The 13,070-nt window shown below is 37.6% G+C and overlaps 1 protein-coding gene and 1 long non-coding RNA gene across 3 annotated transcripts in view; one reads left to right on the plus strand and one right to left on the minus strand.

The window, feature by feature from the left end:
- Positions 1-13,070, plus strand: part of LOC144646971 (uncharacterized) — a 165,333-nt gene that overhangs the window by 44,794 nt on the left and 107,469 nt on the right. The window lies entirely within an intron of this gene.
- Positions 4,433-8,668, minus strand: LOC144646988 (uncharacterized). 2 transcript variants are annotated; one of them, XR_013569500.1, is made up of 3 exons: positions 8,108-8,668; positions 7,648-7,773; positions 4,433-5,307 (listed from the first exon to the last, which is right to left on the minus strand). It is a non-coding gene; the product is annotated as an uncharacterized LOC144646988 (long non-coding RNA). The 2 variants fall into 2 exon arrangements; XR_013569499.1 differs by lacking the exons at positions 7,648-7,773; positions 8,108-8,668 and adding an exon at positions 6,228-7,229.

Here is a 13,070-nt window from a genome sequence, read left to right on the forward strand (position 1 = left end):
AAGAATAAAGGGAATTACGAGTACAGTAAAAAGAATTTAAGCAATGCTATTCACTTCTACACGGAAGGAATTAAAGTGAACTGCAAAGATGACGAACTGAATGCCAAACTGTACAGCAACAGGGCCATATCACATTTGCATTTGGGTAAGAGTAGTAAAAGAATTTTTTGTGATTGTTGGTCGATCCTTGCTTCTTCGTAATATGTTTCTTTATTTGAGCAATAATCTGCAATGTCCATGTTTTTATGGGTCAAATTTCTTTCAACCATTTAGATGCTAAGATCACTCAAGACATGTTATTCATCAAATATGTTCGGTGCAAGTCGTGATAACAGCAATTTTATGGGTTGAGATATGCCCCAGGGAGAAACTGGGTGTTTCAGTGACGGGGATGATCGAATCAAGACCCCAGAAATCCCAAACCCACAAAAATCCCTGGACCAAAAATTTAACTCCCGAAAAAATCCCATGATGAATTTCTGACCGTAAAATTTCCAGAAGAGCGAATGATATAACACAAAGAAAAAACTTTAGAAATCGAACGCTCTTGTTTGTTTAATTTATTCATCATACCGTCTTAATTGATCTGTTCCTCATATGGTAGTCATTTCAACAACTAGAGACATCCAAAAACATCGTTGTTAACTATTAAACAACAGCAAAACACGTTTGTTTGTACTTTATTCGCAAAACTACACAGTTAAGGCACTACCACGAATCTTAGGATTGTTTTTAATACCCCAAAAAATCACTTCTTAAATCAAGCCACTCAAACAAAATATTTGCCAAATTTCAGCTGTAATTTTCCTACCCAAAAAAAATCTAGGAATCGAAAATTTCAAACCCAAAAATCCTTTGATCATCCCTGTCACATGATATCCCGAGTCCCCCTTCCCTCTGGGAGATATGCAGCCATTGGTTTATGTTTGCGACACCGAACATATTTTCACATTAACATTATCAAAACATTGAGTAAAATAAACGAAAGGAGATGTCTTCTCACTTTTTTGGCTCTATTTCCCAACAGTAAAAAACCATTCATACGTTACAGCTCTGTCAGTTTCATTCTACATATTCTTTCTAATTGTATTATATCAGGGAATTATGAAAATTCACTGAGAGATGCAAAAGCTGCCACTGACTTACAGCCAACTTTCCTTAAAGCAATTGAGAGAGGTAAGCTGTTGACTACGCGCATGTGCAGAGTTGTTTTTCAGACCAGATAGAGTTGCTTCCTCGTACTTTGTTTGGTTAGAAATTATAAACTTAAGGGTTTAACACGGCTTGTAATACCAATTCTAAATACAATCGGCTTTTTCCACTTTTTAAGCCAGTAATGGTATGCGTGAGGACAAGTTTTAAGGTCGGGACACACTAGGCGACAAGTCGCTCCGTGTGTACTGCTTCAAAACAAGCCGCTGCGACAAGGTGTTTGTTTGGTGAACAAACAGCGGATTTGGAAGAGTGGGAATGCGAACTAGTTTTCCAATTCAATATGGCGAAAATACATGGCGCTGTCTCATTGGTTAATTTATATTTTGTCGCAGCGCCTTGTCGCAGACGTGTACACACGCTGCGACAACGCTGCTATCGCTCATTTTGTCGCTGCGATGTGTCGCACGAATTCAACCCAGTTTCAATTCGTGCAAAACATCGCAGCGAAAAAATTCTGTCGCAGCGACTTGTTTGTCGCAAGAATGCACCATGTTACACGAGGCGACATGTCGCAGCAACATGTCGCCGCGACGTGTTGCAGCGACTTGTCGCCGACCTTTAGTGAGCCCTTTGATCATCGCCTGTGTATAGATAGCTGCTTGCTCAGGGTATTTGATAACAAAAGTGCATCAGTGGTCTATTTAACCTGTTAAACTGTGTAATAAAAATACAACATAGCAATGAAAAATGAACATCATGCAACATAAACATGTGTGTAGAAAATTTCTCACTAAGTTAGGGCACACTTATTATATTTTTTATTATAGGAGCGAGTGCGTGCTTAAAGCTGAATCGTTTTGGAGAAGCCATCACATGGTGTGAAAAGGGGTTAGCCGTATCCTTTACAAGCAAATTATTTCTGTTTATCTTTCTATTTGCAAAGCTCAATTTTTTCATCGCCGTTGGTTGCAACCCTAAAATTCGCTGTTGGTTAGCCATGGCCAAATGAATTAGTAAAAGAGTGCTAATTGGTAAGCTTTCCTTCCGTGCATGACTTAATCCTTCACGGTCGTAAAAAAAATTAAAATAAAATTTCTTTTTAATTAAAAATGGACTAAAGCAGCCAACTGCAAACGAGGCTTTCTGAAGGAACTTAATCTGCCAGTTGTGCCGCTTTGTTGTCGAAGATTTATAGACTTTGTTTACTTTCGCAAATTACATTAAGGTGGAATTTCTGAACTCGAAAAAGATTGACAAGAATAACAAGAAGCTGTTGGAGTTAAGGATCAGGTCTGTTAAAGAACAAAACAAGCAGCAGAAACCAGACAGAGACAGCAAAGAAAAGAATTCAGAATGTCACACTGTAAAAGGCAAGGTAAGGTTGTTGGAAAGTGCTGGTTTTTCGTAGTTTTAGTTTTCCATACGTTTCTAACGGTAAGGGTAAATTAAGGTGGCCCGCGGGTATTTATGAGGCTGACAGTTCCCTAATTAAGCGCGTTTTAAGACGGGGAAACTTGAAGCGATTGCATAGATTCTTGAGAATCTGAAAGAATAAAGCTTAAATTATATAAAATGATACATTTTATGGCGATCGAACGCGATTTGTTTAAGTTATGAGTGATTTTCGGAAGCCTTCGTTTTAAATAAAATGAGATTATTTTTAAAGTGCCACCGTGAATTTTTTCGTAATTACCCCAAAACGCTGCCAAACAGTCAAAGTTTACTTACAACAGCTTACAGGAAAATCCACTCCGTAGATTTCATGAACGAGCGACATCTTTATTTTGCCTTTAAAAACTGTTGTGTTTTGCGTCTGTCTTGACCGTCGCATAAATGTGATACTTATAATAACCCAGTACCACCCAGTTTTGAGGCTGATGTCACCTTAATCTTGCGTGTAAAAGTTAATATATAGATTTAGGCAAGCCTAAAAGCGGAGCTCCCCAGTTAATTATTTTGCACTTTATTGAAACCTGAATTCAAGCCATTGTACAATTTTAAGGCTAAGAATATAATATTCGTTTTATTTTTTTTTTATAAATTTTAATATTGTTACTTACTTTTTTTTACCGTGTCCCGGGGGGGGGGGGGGGGAAGAGGTACTCCCTAAAATTTACTCAAGGGGTGTGCCACTGAGTAGCTGAGACTCTGGACCGGTTCCAGAGAAAAAACGGCTCAATTTGCGACCCTGTTCCAGACAAACAGTGCAAAATAGGTACCCTGTTCCAGACAATATCCACAATGAAAAATATATGAAGATAGATATAAAAACACAAGCGTACATCACAAAGCGCTCACTTGACTTTGTCTGTGGCTTGGAGAAAAACCAATGAGAGGAGCGGATTTTCATAGCTAAACTTGATAGTGTTCCACAGTCAAAAGAGTGATTTGTATACCCTGTTTCAGAGTCAGAGAGGCAAAAGGCATACCCTGTTGAGCAGCACATACCCGTATAGCCCTTATATGGGAGTACCTTATACAGCAACACCAAATAAGCCGAGAACAAACAAAATCAATCAAAACGTTTTAATTCCACCGACAGCATTATGATCCAGAAGTCTGGATGGGAAATTATGCTGCAAAACGGGTAATTATGTAACCTTCGTAGATAAGGAGGGGGTAGTAGGGCTGCATGTTGGGTTAGATAGGCATATCACGTGGTAAATTACCAAAGCACTTAACATTTAGAGTATATAGGAAATAATATACATCTACATTAAGAATATGGTTAATTTTCTTTTTTTCATTCATTCATTTGTTTTTATTTTCACTATTTGCCTATATTTTAATTTTGAATGGAAATGGCAGAGGTCATACATGTAGCAAAGGGTTTACAGCATATTGCCATAAGCTAATGCCAAGCAAACCGGAGTGAAAGCTAACCACAAGCAAACTAGAGTGAAAGCTAATCCCAAGCACACCGGATGAATAAAGCTAACTGCGAGCAAACAGGGGTGAACCTAACTACAAGCAAACCGGAGTGAAACTAACTGGAAGCAAAGAAGGGACATTCTGTAACCTCATCCCACCCCCCTCCCCCCCCCCCAAAAAAAAGGATGATAGCACCTTTTTTACTTTTACATGTCTTTTTGAGTCCCCTTCCTCTTAAGGGGTTTCACTTCACTTACAGAAATAAAAAAACAAAAATTCTGGGAAGATAGAATATTGTTTGTGTGTCTCAAACTCAGTTTTGTTCTTTGATTATGCAGAAAAAATAGAATCATGTTTGCTTGTGTATAAAACTATGCAAGAAAAAAAGCATCAATACTTTGACTGCTCTTTTAAAAATTTGTATGCTTTATTGTACACTTTTTTGTGGAGTCATGTTGCCCATTCGTCATGAAGTTCACAAAGTAAGCAAATGAGTCACAATTTCGTTGCTTCATGGTACCTAATGGATACTGCAAATTTAATCTGGCTTTAGAATATTTCACTAATTTTAACATTATAGCTGTTCTTATAAATTGTACGCAGCATACAACACATAAGAATGAAATTGGTATTGCATATTGCTTGCAATCACGATTTTAACGTCTATACTTAAGAATTACAGTACCACCAGTTTCAGCATTACCAATCCAAATTCAAATTATTACATTGCTTTTTAACTCCACTACCTCCCCCAAGGTCAACCAAAGATCTTATGATATACAGTAATTAGACAACTACATGTAAGTCCTGTGTAGTCGAGGGCTCAAAATATTTGGACACTTACAGCTCATGTTAACCGGCCAAAGAGATTTTAGCTTGGTCACATGTGGTTTCTTACCAGCCAAAACATTGAAAAATAGCAATTTTAAACTCCCATTCATTTCTGCTGTTACTGTTTTGGCTGCATAAATTATTCTTAAAAAGATCACTTCATAATGCCCTTGTTACATCTAAAAAGATGTGAAAGAGACAGGTCAATCAAGAAGTTGTTTTGTGAAGTACACTGTAAATACGTTAACATTTAAAATATAAACTTTGCTCATTTGCAGTTTTTCTTGATTTCAATTTACATGTAATTTACTAGTCTCTTGAAAATGGCATCATGAAGACACCCAAACATCAAGCTGGATAATCTTAATCCTTCCTGTTTTCTTTTGATGTCCTTGTCCACATTCTGTTTTTGTGTCTGTGGCTCTGCAAATTCTGAAATTCATGTTAACCCTGAAAAAAGTCAAATGCCACAGATTAAATTAAAATTGATTAATTGGTATGAAAATCAATAATTTATAAAACAAAACACTTAACGCAAGCTTGTATAAAGTGAAGCAAAACTACTGGATGCGAAAGGATACCTTATATATTTAACAGAGATGTATCAGCACAGACTATTTTTTTTACTGATAACTGCGAAGTCAACTACAGAAAAAAAACCCGGTAACTCGAACTCGGATAACTCGAACAACCTTGCTAACTCAAACTCACTTCCATTTCCCTTGGATTTGACCCCACTTTTCAGTCATTTTTACTCGGTTAAATTCGAACTCGGATAACTCGAAAACCCCGCTAACTCGAACTAAATTTTGTTTCCCTTGAACAAAATTTGGGTCAAACTTTTTACCCTGATAACTCGAATTCCAGAACTTGCAACTCGCAACGGTTGCCCATTGATTATAGCAATGAACAGATCATGTATTTGACAGTCATTTTCCACTCTTAACAAAAGAATGTGTGGTCGCTTTAGAGTTTCTGGCAAGATAAGTTCAATTTGCACAGTACTGTATACTGAAGTGCTTAAAAATCAGTAAACTATCAATTATTAACTTGGCAAATAAAATATTCAATCAACCCCGCTAACTCGAAAAACCCCGCTAACTCGAACTCATTTTCGTTTCCCTTCAGAGTTCGAGTTAGCAGGGTTCTACTGTAAATATTTCAGGACCTGAACAATCGATGAAAATCGATGATCGGAAAATCAATCGATCAATCGATGACAATCGATTAATTACTGTTGATTGGCATCGATTGGCATCGGCCAATCGATGATCAATCGATAATCATACTTTGGTGGTCGCGAACTTCATCGATTGCCATCGATTGGCATTAAACACACAATCAATCCGAAGCATGAAGTAAATACTTACATATGTTGTTTTGTAAAAAAAAATAATAAAGCTCCTTTCCATTGAGATGAAGTTTACATCATAAGCTTTAATGTTTCTGTTTTTCATTCGAGTTTCCTACTGTTTGCTAGCGCTAGAATTCCAAAGACACTTCGTTATTCGTGACCGAGTCAAAAATGGCGGACGTGACAGGCGAAACTCATCCCCAGACTCCCACTGTTGTCTCGTTTTCGTTCCGACGTACGGACGACGTATTTTTGAGTTCTCTCTGCTACTGTTTGATTTGAAATATTTCGGACGAGCGAGAAAATGTTTATGGACTACAAGACAGAGTTTTAGAAAAATTACATTGTACTTAGACAGCGAGGAATTCTGTAAGTTGCGATTTCTATTTACTTTGCCAGGAGTTGGTTCGAAAGCAAACCAGACCGAAAAGCGTACGCTTCGTTGATGGAGGCGAATAAGACTTAAGCTCAAAATGTTTGTTTTAAATAATTATTGCCTTATTACTGTTAAGTTAGTAAGTTTCTCGTTGTATTGACATTTTTTGGAAAGGTTATCATTGTTGTTGCTAATAAAATATAACATACAAGAGAGACCGTGTGTTTTAAAGTAAACATATTTATCAAATACTAGTCAAATAAAAAACGATGGCAGTTAAATGATCGATTGAATTGGTAATCGATGATATTGATAATCGATGAAAATCGATGTTAGTTAATTGATCGATTGTCATCGATTATCGATGAAATTGATAATCGATGACAATCGATAATCACAAAAACTTTAGCGATCGATTGTTCATCGATTATCAATATCAATCGATTAATTGATATCGGTTGTCATCGATTGTTATCGATTGCCATCGATTATCGATTCCATCGATTGTTCAGGTCCTGATATTTTAATAAACTCAAAGCATCACTGCAAACCCTTACACCCCCTCTTTAAAAGGTTTGACCTTTAAATACTCCCCCTCCCTTCTACCCCTATATATACATGTACATGCATAGGAAAAACATTGCCACATCTTAAAAGCTTTTCTCTTAACAGTAATACTAAGATTTTTAAAGATACACATTTAATTAATAATAAGTTTGCATACACAGCTGCATACAGTGTCTAAAATGGCATGAATTTACTCACAAAGATTCCAGTTTTCCAGTAGTCATTAACCTTTGTTGTGTGCATTTTCCAAATTCCACAACAAGATTGTGATTTTTTTATGACAAATATAACATTTACTGTTGACATTCTGAATGAAACCAGCAAAACAGACCTCAAAATCTCAAAATTGTTGACATTGTTATGTAATCCACATGAACGCTCAATAGTGAACAGAACTACATGACAAGTGGATTATTTAATATATTTGGGAACGAAAGAGCTAAGTAATGAAGCTGAAGTTTATTTACTCTGACTAAATGAACAGTAATTTTACCTCCATCATGAATATCAATAAACTGCATACACTGAATCGATCTATTTCACTCGGAGTTAACGAAATTCCAGGTGCTTCGTGCAAACTGACATCACTTTCATTCTCATCTCAGCTGCTCTTCCAGCACTGTAAAACAAAATAATCATATCACAAGCATTTAAAAATCGTAAGCTTAATTTTCTTCGAGATGTGTTGAAGTGATATTCTTTGTGAATTCGTTCCTCGAAGGCCCAACAATTATTTGTTTACATAATCAAATCCTCCTATTTGATCAGTAAAACCTGGTAAAACTGAATTTTAACGAATAGTATTTTTCAACATTGTTCATGTCACAAGCAAATGCTTAGTGGCGAAAGCAAGTAAAATGTGCCGTCAATATAAGCTTACTTTGCGTATAAAGTAAGCTTAAGACAAAACGTAGAGATATGAAATGACGGAAACACTGCAGTTTTGTACTCACCTTCAGCAGTTGGCCGCAGTAGGTACACTCGTCTGCTCGTTTTATCTCCGTTCCCTTGTTCTCCGCTATTTCTTTGCCTGTTTCCTCGGCACCTCTCTTGCTATTTTAGTCGCTTTTCTTCGCTACTTTGCTACCAGGTTCGACAGGCGCTTTGCTATACTTTTTCGCCTGCTTTCTGTCCGGGTTTTCTGGATCTCTCGCGATCTCTTTCCCGTCGCAAATCGCTTAAACCCTGTTTCCTCGAAGTTAAGTTTACCCTGCTCTCGTTTGTAGTCATCGGCATAACAAGGAGCCAAAATAAATGTGTTTGTCTCAAGTTCTAACTATCAGACTAGCTGTTTAGACCTCACACTGCAAAATTATTTCGCGCCAGTACTGCGCGAGTTGTCAAGACCTTTCAAGATCCCGGATGTGCGCAACACCGTACGTACGTACGCCGCCGTACGCGCCCGCGAGGCATGCCGCTAGCCATGATGACCATGAAAACTCGGATGCAGAGGTTTCCTATTTTATTTCATGTGTTTTATTTTTTTTCATGTGTTTTTCTTTATGGGTATGGTGCTCCGCTCTGCGGCCCTTACGGGCCGCTAAGGAGCTCCGCTAAAAAGATCGTGCATATACATCAAATGTTAGCAGTCAATAAAGATGGATGGTTTTCAGCCGAATTTTTGAAAATATCAAACAAATGACGTTATTTCAAATTGCGAAAAATTTGTCGATTTGTTTTGTATTTTTTTAAAGCTGTGGAATTAAACAGAAGTATCATGTTACGAAAGTAATATAAACAAGGATGCCATGTTACATACGTTTACAAGAAAAACAAAGGTATTTTTTTACAGGGTATACAAAAAAGGCAAAAGTATCCTGTAACAAACAAAAGTATCGCGTTACAAATTAAGCGCTAACAGAATAAGAACGTGCCATTTCGTGACATTTTTATAATTGTCAAGAAGCACCATGAATGTGTGAATGTGGCTATTGCATTGGAACTGGTAACACTGGAACTAGTTATTGGCTTTTATTCCGCCTCTGTGCAATATGTACATAATAAAAAGCCCAATCCTCACTACTGAATGGCAGATATATTTAAGCAAACCACAGCAAAAACCATGTAGCAATAACACCTAAGATAAAAAAAAAAAGTAAAAAACATCTCTGGATTTACTACTGAAAGACCCTTCAATTCAAATTCATCACTGGCAAATCACTGTGTTAACTCTACCTCTTAGACTCCACTTGTACTGTATCAGGATTTTGGACTTATTGACTTACTTGCATCACAAATTGTACAGATAGTGCAAACAACTATCAGCCCTATTTAAATTTAACAAAAATAAATCAAGATACTATATCAACTTTACTTCCTGGAAACTTGTACTTCCTTGCACTGCGTGTTTTACCTCTAAATGATATTAAGTTTTTGGACTTACTGGACAAAGCTTACGTTACACATTGTACAGTGAGTACAGACAACTATCGGCTACATTTAAACAAGAGGCAATTTAGATACATTATTTCAAGACATTATTTTTCTGCCAAAGTTGTTGAAGTTTCCTTGCTGTCTAGTTCAGTTACAACTTTTACAAAATATGTTGCATTCCATTGTCAAAAGTCGTGGCAGAAGACATCTTATTAGAATTGTTAGAATTAGTGATCAAAGCAGCTTATTATTTGCCTTTTATTAATTAACATTGGTTAGAAACTAATTAACCTTACCTTAGAATGCACAACTTAAAACACCATCGGAAAACAACGTACTGTATTTTTCTCCCTTTATAGCAAATGACTCAGTGTCTCAACTTTCGACTTGCAGCGAGGAGCCCAAAAGGGTGTCCACTTTTAATGTATTTAATTTCTTCTTGTTATACAATCAGACGCCCTTCACAGCTTCTGATTGGAATACGACTGCATGAAAAAATGTAAATTAATTAAAAATGGTCACACATTTGGGGTCCTTCCTGTAAAGCACACTTTAATCGACGATATCAATTTCGGCGTTCAGTTACTTGGATATCTAAATATTTTGAACTCACATTCTCACTCAATAGACTTTCTTGGTTTTGCCAGTGTAAATTGCTCATTTCAAATCACATGATGCTCCCAGAGAACTTGTTTTTAACTATCTGAACACTGAGAGAATTTGTTTGAATTTGAAAGAAGTGATTCTCAAGTGTCACATAGTCTGAAATGGGACAACAAGCAAACGAAGCCCCAAAGGTCTATTCTCAGTTCTTTGTCTGGAATTTTTAACATACTGACTTGCTTTACTGGAACGTCCTCGCCTTAGTATGCATTGCATACCGGCTATTGTTCATCGTTCTCATGGAAATATAGATTGCCCTAAAATATCTACTATGTGAATCTTCATGTGGATCCGAGTCTGGGAGGACTGCTAAACGGCGATCTGAAAATGTTAGCGATGATCCAGAAGAAACTGTATCGAGACACCTTAATTAGTGCAATTTTCATAATATGGCTAATTAAAGGTCAAATGAACCAAAATTTCAAAATGCCATTTTAACCAACCAAACACTTAAACTAACCATCATTTAGTAAAATAAATTATTATTTAGTAAAATTGCTTTCCGAGCCTTAAAGCGCGAATTTCAGCAAAAAAACACATTTCCGAAAGCTTCACGAAAACGTTTCTTGAATTACCGCGCACTGAAATGAAAGGGATGCAACGACTTTGTGACGTCATAATTGGTGTTTTTGAAGACGACCGCAGACCGATTCCACTTATATCCAGGATTAAACGCAAGTATCGTTAAATAAGTACTTCATGATTGACTTCATGATTTGACAGAATTGTGTGTGTTTTGGTGAACTTTTGTTAACGAGGACACTTTGCGATGCCTGTCGCGAGGAACGTTAAATCCTGGACATCCTGACCGATTTCGCAGATCGCACCGGTTGCCAAAGTTCGAGACAAAAGAGCGATTTCACAAACATCGATTCTTACATGCTAATGAGAATCGTTAAATGCCAATGAGAAAGGACAATAGAGATTCCTGATTTGTTTTCATACCAGCGTGCGTACTACCTACGTCTCACGGGATATACAAATCGACAGCAAACAAAACTTGAACTTTCTTGAGCTATTTTGTAGCTTTAGCTTTTTTATTTTAAAAAAATGCGCGTCTCAAAAAAACAACAACCAACAAACAATCAACTGAAAAACGGCCGAAAAGAACGAAATTAACTGCTTGAAATGTCACTTTAAACCGTTCTGTTTGGGGTTAGCCGATAACCGCATTAATTCGCGAACGTGCTTCCTGTTGGCTGTGGTCCGTACACACCATACGGCTATACTTTCACGTAATTAATTGTCGTCTGAAGAATGACATGTTATTGAGCTACTCTCTGTAGCTGCCTCTAAAATGATTTCCCTTTTCTCTAATCAACATATTTTTATAGAATGGGTTTACGATCCTAAAACTAGAAGGCCAGGGACTCTCCTCGATCGGGCCAGGCCTTTTACCTATCCGTCATGATTTAACCAACCTTTGCACTACATTACAGAAAGACCACGTTACCTGTCATTCAACGAAACAGACGAATTGCTTTCGAAGCTGTCTTAAAGCAAATATAATAAATGTGATTTCCAACATTTCTTAATCTACCAGGTTGATGCATCGCAATAAGAAAAGAGTAAACAGCAAAAGCGAAGCAGAACTTCAATATAAATATATAGAAAGGTTGTCATTATTTCCTTCTTTCAGGTCGGTGATTTGAAAAGTCCCAATGCCAAAAGACTGGGTGACAGGGCGGAAGAAGCACTTTTGTGTGGCAATCTTGGAAATGCGTTTTTTAGTCTTGGTGATTTCAGAAAAGCCATAGACTACTACGAATTGCATCTTAAAATCGCCAAAGAAGTAGGAGACAAGGCCGGCGAAGGACGTGCCTATGGCAATCTTGGAAATGCTTTTTTAAGTCTCGGTGATTTCAGAAAAGCCAAAGACTACTACGAATTGCATCTTAAAATCGCAAAAGAAGTAGGAGACAAGGCCGGCGAAGGAAGTGCCTATGGCAATCTTGGAATTGCTCTTCTAAGTCTCGGTGATTTCAGAAAAGCCATTGACTACTACGAATTGGATCTTAAAATCGCCAAAGAAGTAGGAGACAAGGCCGGCGAAGGACGTGCCTATGGCAATCTTGGAAATGCTTTTTTAAGTCTCGGTGATTTCAGAAAAGCCAAAGACTACTACGAATTGCGTCTTAAAATCGCCAAAGAAGTAGGAGACAAGGCCGGCGAAGGAAGTGCCTATGGCAATCTTGGAATTGCTTTTCGTAATCTCGGTGATTTCAGAAAAGCCATAGACTACTACGAATTGCATCTTAAAATCGCCAAAGAAGTAGGAGACAAGGCCGGCGAAGGACGTGCCTATGGCAATCTTGGAAATGCTCTTCTAAGTCTCGGTGATTTCAGAAAAGCCATAGACTACTACGAATTGCATCTTAAAATCGCCAAAGAAGTAGGAGACAAGGCCGGCGAAGGACGTGCCTATGGCAATCTTGGAAATGCTCTTCTAAGTCTCGGTGATTTCAGAAAAGCCATAGACTACTACGAATTGCATCTTAAAATCGCCAAAGAAGTAGGAGACAAGGCCGGCGAAGGAAGTGCCTATGGCAATCTTGGAATTGCTTTTCGTAATCTCGGTGATTTCAGAAAAGCCATAGACTACTACGAATTGCATCTTAAAATCGCCAAAGAAGTAGGAGACAAGGCCGGCGAAGGAAGTGCCTATGGCAATCTTGGAAATGCTTTTTTTAATCTCGGTGATTTCAGAAAAGCCATAGACTACTACGAATTGCGTCTTAAAATCGCCAAAGAAGTAGAAGACAAGGCCGGCGAAGGACGTGCCTATGGCAATCTTGGAAATGCTCTTCTAAGTCTCGGTGATTTCAGAAAAGCCATAGACTACTACGAATTGCATCTTAAAATCGCCAAAGAAGTAGGAGA

This window comes from Oculina patagonica, chromosome 3 (genome assembly GCF_052425735.1).
Source record: "Oculina patagonica isolate OP01 chromosome 3, crgOcupat, whole genome shotgun sequence".
In the NCBI taxonomy this organism is placed as follows: Eukaryota; Metazoa; Cnidaria; class Anthozoa; order Scleractinia; family Oculinidae; genus Oculina; species Oculina patagonica.